Below are 6,876 nucleotides of genomic sequence, written 5' to 3' on the forward strand. Positions count from 1 at the left end.
AAAACCCATCTTTAATTTTTTTTTAATTTTTTGTACGAAAACCTCTTAACATAGTCTTGAAACGTTGATAAAAGTTAGAGTGGGTATTTTGTTTTTTGATGTAACGCCAAGCGTTTAAAAACATGATATTATAGGGTTTGCTATGCAATGACAATCTCGATCGTTACCGATTGTTTTGCGTGGCTATCTACTATTTGTTGAGATCTGACTTATTGTATTTGTTGACTGAAATTTCGCATATATTTAAGCAGAATTGATACATGAAAGGTACGTTTAATACAAGACATGAACATTTATTCTCACAATTCAACATTAAATACTTAAAACAATGTGAAACGCAATTTCTTAGCAAAAAATATTTCTGAAACTTGCCACAGCTGCATTCACAATTATATAGGTACAATATTTACAAGGTTTTGTAAAGACTGCTAGCATGACAAACAAACAAAAAATCCTGTCGAACCACTGACAGGTCGATCACGTCGATCTACAGAACGAGGAGAAGTAAAAGTTAACTAACATGGCCGCTTCTCCCCACGCGCTAAGGCGATTGACAATCGACTAGCTTTTTTTTTCTAATCTTAATATTTTTTTTTTTTTCAAATAAGAACTTGTGCAGGTGAAATGAAAGTATGGACACTAACACGAACAATACAAAACCTTAAAAACGTTCATTGGGATCAGTCTGGTAACTTGGCTAACGCTTCACTTTCACGGTTTTGCGTATTTTTCCATCGCCAAGTTAACAGACCCGTCTTCGTTCTGGACCTTGACCCACAGATGGCATGTTTGAATGCCTTTCATGGGGCTTACGGCGTTCCAGTCTTTTTTTTTTTAAGTTACGGTAGTCTTTCAGGCAAGTTGCATCACATTTTAGAAGGACGATTCCAGGTACTTTCGCGGCAACCACCCGAAAAAAGTCCTCCGCACATCCGATTGTTTCCAGTTCCGATGATCTGAGGTTGTGTAGGCACGCCTGGTGTTTGAGCACTGCACCCACGCCATCACATGCACTTTTGCCATGTCCTGTAGCGGAAAAAATCCACTTGGTCACTTCATTTCTTTTCGCCATCTCGTGCAGCTGGAACCTATTCTTAAAATGGCTTGCTGCTCCGTCGGATACGTAGATTAGTTCTAGAAACACGGGAATATTTTCTTCAAGCCACTCTTCAATTGCACTCAGGGCGAATAATGCGTGCGCTGTATCATGTACGATGTCGTCACTGATGACTCCAAAGCTGTAAGTCTTCTGCTGTGTTGTGGCAACGCAGGTGAAAATAGAAACCATTTGATTTTTCCAATGAAAACCCTTGTACGGCTCGAGGAAGAACAACACTCCAGTTTTCTGCGAAATCAAAATGCAACACGGCAGTTCGCGGCTTGATTTGACTTTTTTCGACGCATATTGCAAGTCTCTGGGCTTGTCGGATGATCCAGTGGGGAATGTACTTCGTTGCCCATTTTCTTATTTCGTTAAGAAACGCGTTACCATCCAAATGTTTCTTAATCAATTCACCGGATTCCCATATTGCCAGCTCCACTTCGTCTTCTTCATTCATTGATAACGATTCTAGAGTTAAACCATCTTTTTTCGGACACGATTTACAGTTTAACAGAAGACACTCCTCCGATGGGTTTTCGCACAGGCAAAGTTTCTTGACGTGTTCTAGACTCAGATCTTTTCCGCCTGCGTTTGATAATGCCGCCAAACAAAGGGCGAAGTTCGCACAATAAATGCAAACGCACTCTTCGTGCACGGGACGTTTCATGACCCATTTTGGTCGCAGGGCGTAAAACTTTGTCAACCCAAGCTTAATTTCTGGATGAGATGTCTTCATTTTTTTGTACATCTCACGGACAGACATTGTTAAAAAACGTTTTGCAACGAGGGTTTTTTGTCCGTCCGAGTACAGCGTCACAACATCTTTTGCATTGGGGCTTGCCCTTGTACAGTCTTTGTCATCGGACGTATAGTAGCTCAGTGCGAGGGCCACATCATTTTTGTTTAAGGGATGGCCTTGATAGGCGTCGGCGATCGCCCACACACCATTTTCAGCTTTCAACTTTCTTGATCTGTCCAGAAGATAAGTTGTGACTTCGGGAATTAGAGACATAACTTTTTTCTTCGTCAAACCGGAGGGTAGCAGAGTCAGAATTCGGCACTTTTCTTGTATGGACGAGCTGTTCACGTAAGCGCACCGTATGTTGGATGCCCACTGAGAGCAGGACGAACACGAATTCTGCAGGTCGGGGCTTTCTGTTGTGTGATAAACCTCACTAAGACGGCGGCCGATCTTCTTCGAGAAGTCCTTTGTTGCTTGCGTTAGCTTTCTTTCTACGTATTCATCTCGAAGATCTTTCTTCAGCGCGGACGGCAGTTTCAACGGTGTCACACTTACGTTCGCCGCGCTGATGACTTCCTTCACGTCTTCGATCATGGCTTGCTCCTCCTGAACTGCGGCGTCGCTCAGTGAAAGTCTCCTCTGCTCCTTGACGAAGTCTTGCAGGTCGCGCTTGAACATTGCTAAGCAGTTCTTGCAGATGCTGTCGTCCCCGTTGACAGATGCCGCTTGTTCAGCTGGAAGTAGCTGCTTTAGCAATTCGAAGTCCAGATCAGACACTTTGCGAAAATTGCGCTGGTATTCAATTTTACTTTTGTGTCTTCTGGCATAATCAGGGCAAAACAGTCTACATTTGCTAAAGGTGCCTGCCATCGTCCCTTCTTCGGTGCCAGAAATGACCAGCTCAGCTGACTGCGTGACTGAGCTTTGAGAAAAGGAAAAAGGCGGTATGTTTTTGGCTCGGAGCTGCCAGAAGGCAACCGCCAGCATAACCAGCTCAGCATATGGAGAGATATAATGCTTTGAGGAGAGAGAAAACCAAGTAATGTTCTTCGGTCCAGAATGGCCACAAGGTCACCACCGGTTGGGAGATAAGAGGGAGAAAAGGGATAAGGAGGCAAAATGAGAAGCCGCTGCAACCCCAGCGGGTAGGCCCGCCATTAGAGGATTATAAGTGTTTTAACTTCACCGGCTCGACAGACCGGTCAACTCTTATTTGGTCAGTCTACAACACCGCCACTATCCCTCTCCGTGTGTTTGCTTTAGCTGTCAGCCACCTCTCAGCGGCTCGCAGCTGTTGCGACATGAGAAAGGAACTTTGCTTGTGCAGTGTCCACGGGGGGCTGTCGGTGGCCCAGGCATCGGCCAGCAAATGACCTTGCCAAAGGGACAGCGGGATAACACCGTCGCGCAGAACAAAGTGAATGTAAAGGCCTACCCATATACATCGTATTTTACGCAAACGTCAAGGTCTAGCGTAGACCGTGTTTCCCCCTCCGCTAAGCCCTCCGCAACGAAGCAGCCGCTACTGCGCCGGCGCGGCGATGGCCTTGACTGCAGAGTTCCGGCTAGCGTAGCTGGTTGCGGAGAGCGTTGCGGGACAGCGGAAACGATCTACGAAAACTCCCTATTGAGAGGGGAAGGTCGCCGAGGCGCGCTCAAAGGCGTCGACCTCGAAGCGTCGCCGGACTGAGGCGTTGTGAACCCCGCTAGACGCTACGAATACGTTGGCTATACTCCGTTCACCCGTAAGCTGACAGTGCGGTGGAAGCTGCATGCTTGTTGGGGCAGTCAACTGTCGGTCTTGCACCGCCTGATGATCCCCTCCTCTATGTACTCACGCGCCGAGCGCGAGGTCAAGCGATAAGAGGCATGCCATTAATTGGTCCGGCGAACACATAGCTTCCGCCGCACTGTCGGCTTAGGCCGATGCCCTCCAGAGAAAAGGGGAAGAAGGAGCTCCCCTCTTATCAGGATTCTCCTTTTTGCATCGCGGATAAGCACAGGCGTCGCTATTCTCCCCCCAGAAGATTATAGAAGATTAACCTGTCACTCAAAATTCTCACAAAAGCAGCTTCCCTCTCCTCCTTTTACTTGGTGTTCAAAAGTATGCGATGTGACGTCAGTGCAAGGAGCCCATAGACGCACGTGAATCCGTTGAGGATAGGATGCATGTGTGTGAAGGCTTTAAGCCGTTTCTCTTCCTGATAATGCAGACTCTTTTGGTGTCATGTAATCGCAAACATAATCATCACTCGAATTCTTATAATCAACATGAAACCTCACTACTTAAAAACAACCCAATTAGATTACTACTACTTAAATAGTGATGCTTATAACGAGGTGAAATATAAAAATAGCTTGGAAATGCTTTTTTTTTTTTTTTATTTGTCTAGATATGTGGAGACGGGCACAATAAGGTTGCCGAAACACGCAGGACGCGTATGTTGTGTTTAGTTTACCAAGTTATGTTCTGCGTGACACACATAGACACAACACACTGCTTACGTGTCCTTTCTGCTACGAAGACGTAAATACAATAGGTCAGATGTCATCAAATATTATATAGCCGTGTAAAACAATCAGTAACGTTCCAGATTGTCAAGCATAGCAGAGTGGAAAATATTATGTTTTTAAACGCATGGCGTTGCATCAAAAAACAAAATACCCACTCTAATTTTTATCAACGTTTCAAGACTATGTTAAGAGGTTTCCGTACAAAAATTTAAAAAAAAATTAAAGATGGGTTTTTTGAGAAAATTGACTTTGAATATTGTACTTTTAGCGATTCCTCTTTTCTTCAGAGGTTTGTTTCACTGTATTACACCTGATTGACAATACCGATTATATTTTTCCGAAATAGGTAATATCTTAAGCTTTTGTTTGATGTGCTGCTTATGCCAAAACGTTGAACAAAACGAAAGTTATAATCACTCAAGTTCGGCAAATATTTGTCAAAGGGACTAGGTTTGACCATTTTTATTTTACGAAATATTAAAAAATATTTTTTTCAGCTGTAATTAAGAAATTGTACCTAAAGTGTAAAACAAGTAAAAAAAGATTGATAACTGTGCGGCTTATATATGAGCGTAGAGGGAATCTCGAATATGCGACCTTTGACAATCGGCAAAATCTCAGAATCCGCTTTCGGCCAAATGAAACATAATAACTCGAGAACAAATTTTTTTTCTTCAAAACCGCTTCCCATTTTGTTCTAATGAAGAATTAGCCCACAACATATATTTTTTCCAGAATTTTTTGAAGACCCAACATTTTTTCTTGCATGATTTGAGATGAAACCACCCACCTGTTGCTAAAATATTTGGTACGTCTTTTTTTTTTTTAATTTGTGGTGTATTTATTTAAGGTTTATTTGTAGAAATCAAAAAGCGCAATCGAAATCGCTCAACGAATCGTGATCCATTTCTGCAATCGATTTTTGTTTTGTTCCTCAAGCCCTTTACTGAAGACTATACGGCTCCCGAGACAGATACATCTTTTCGACGACGAGCCGCGAGCGTGCATAAATAAACTCTTACACGAGCAGTTATAGAGAAACGGCGCTGAAGCGAACCGGCCACTTTTTTGCGTGTTTGTTTTTGCCTTTTCTTGGCGTACCGCCGCGCCAAACACACAACAAAAAAATTCTGGCCAAACCCTCTTCATCAAGGAGCGAATGAAGCCAGTCTTTCTCTTTTCTGCTTGGTGAATCGCAATGCGCCTGGTATTGTGCACTTTTTTTTTTTTTTTTTTTCTTCTCCTCTTCTTCACGATCCAGTGGTTCTTGTCACGCAGTGAACTGACCTTTCGCATGACTGCCCCTAGCTTTTCCTCTTTCTCTGAGCAGCACACGGAAGCAGTACCAGCACTACCGCCACCACCGCTAGCACCACATTCTGGCAATGAAAAAAAAAAAAAAAAATAGAGAAGAAAACGCGCGCTTTGACTGGAGAAACTGGGCGGGAGGCTTAAAGAGGCGAGGCACAAAACCAAGAAATAGAAGAGGGCCGTCAAAAAGAAGGTCGGGAAACTGGACGAAGGGTTTTTGGGATGCGCGCGCGCGTCTTCTCTTCGGAAGAGGGCTTTAACCGGTGGAAGAAAAATGGCGCGGCCGTCAGCTCAGCGATGCCGTCCTCTCGCTCCCCAATGACCTGTTCGCTGGTGGCGTGCGTAGGGAAGCGTGTCCTTCCCCTCTTTTGTTTTGTTCTTTTGCATTTGCTTCGGCTTTTACTGTGGGTGGGGATGCCGTGCCTTGTCCTCCCGGTTGTCCCTTCCGATCCTTCTTGTGGACGCTACGTCGAAGTGGCAGTGCGCTTTGGCGCGTGCCACTTCGCTGAAGGGTCGGCGTCTTCCGGGATCTCTTGGTATGGTCCGATGCGCTCTTCGGCCCCGCCCTGCGAGAGTGCCTAGTCATGCGAGGAATAAGCTCCACGCGTCGCTAGCGTCGGGGTGGGCGGGGAGGCGTCACGCGGTCGTCGCACCAAGGCAGTGTCCCAATATTGGCACGAGGCAGACGAAAGATCCGTGTCGTGGCATTGCTCCGTCCGACTCGGACTAGGGAGCACCTCCGCTCAATTGATACGGGAGGTTCCGAGCAAAAGAGGAGGGATAGATGTCTCTCTTCTTTTTGTTTGCTTGGACACAAAAGTAACTGTCTCTTCGGGTGTTGCCTGGAATACGTGCTCTTACTATACCTCTTGCCTGCTTTTAATTTTATTTTATTTTTTTATTTGGATAAGGTCGTGTTAATTTTTTCAGTTGTTCTTAGATTGATTATTCGTTTTGTGTTCCAATTACACTATTGAAAACGCTTCTCCTCTACTTGCGTTGTATTGATTTAAAGTTATTTTGCTTCGTAGACGCGTAAACTGGCTAGAAATAACCTAATATCGTGAGCGGATGTGCCACCCTAAGCCGCCCACGTTTCGGTCAGTAATTAATGTTTTGAGGTTAAGGTTTTAGTGCGCGGGTAACACGAAAACATATAAGAGTGTTTTACTTATGCTCTCGCGTCCTACAAGAAATTGCATCTCAT

This window comes from Ixodes scapularis, unplaced genomic scaffold (assembly GCF_016920785.2).
Source record: "Ixodes scapularis isolate PalLabHiFi unplaced genomic scaffold, ASM1692078v2 PGA_scaffold9__187_contigs__length_104089568, whole genome shotgun sequence".
Lineage (NCBI taxonomy): Eukaryota > Metazoa > Arthropoda > Arachnida > Ixodida > Ixodidae > Ixodes > Ixodes scapularis.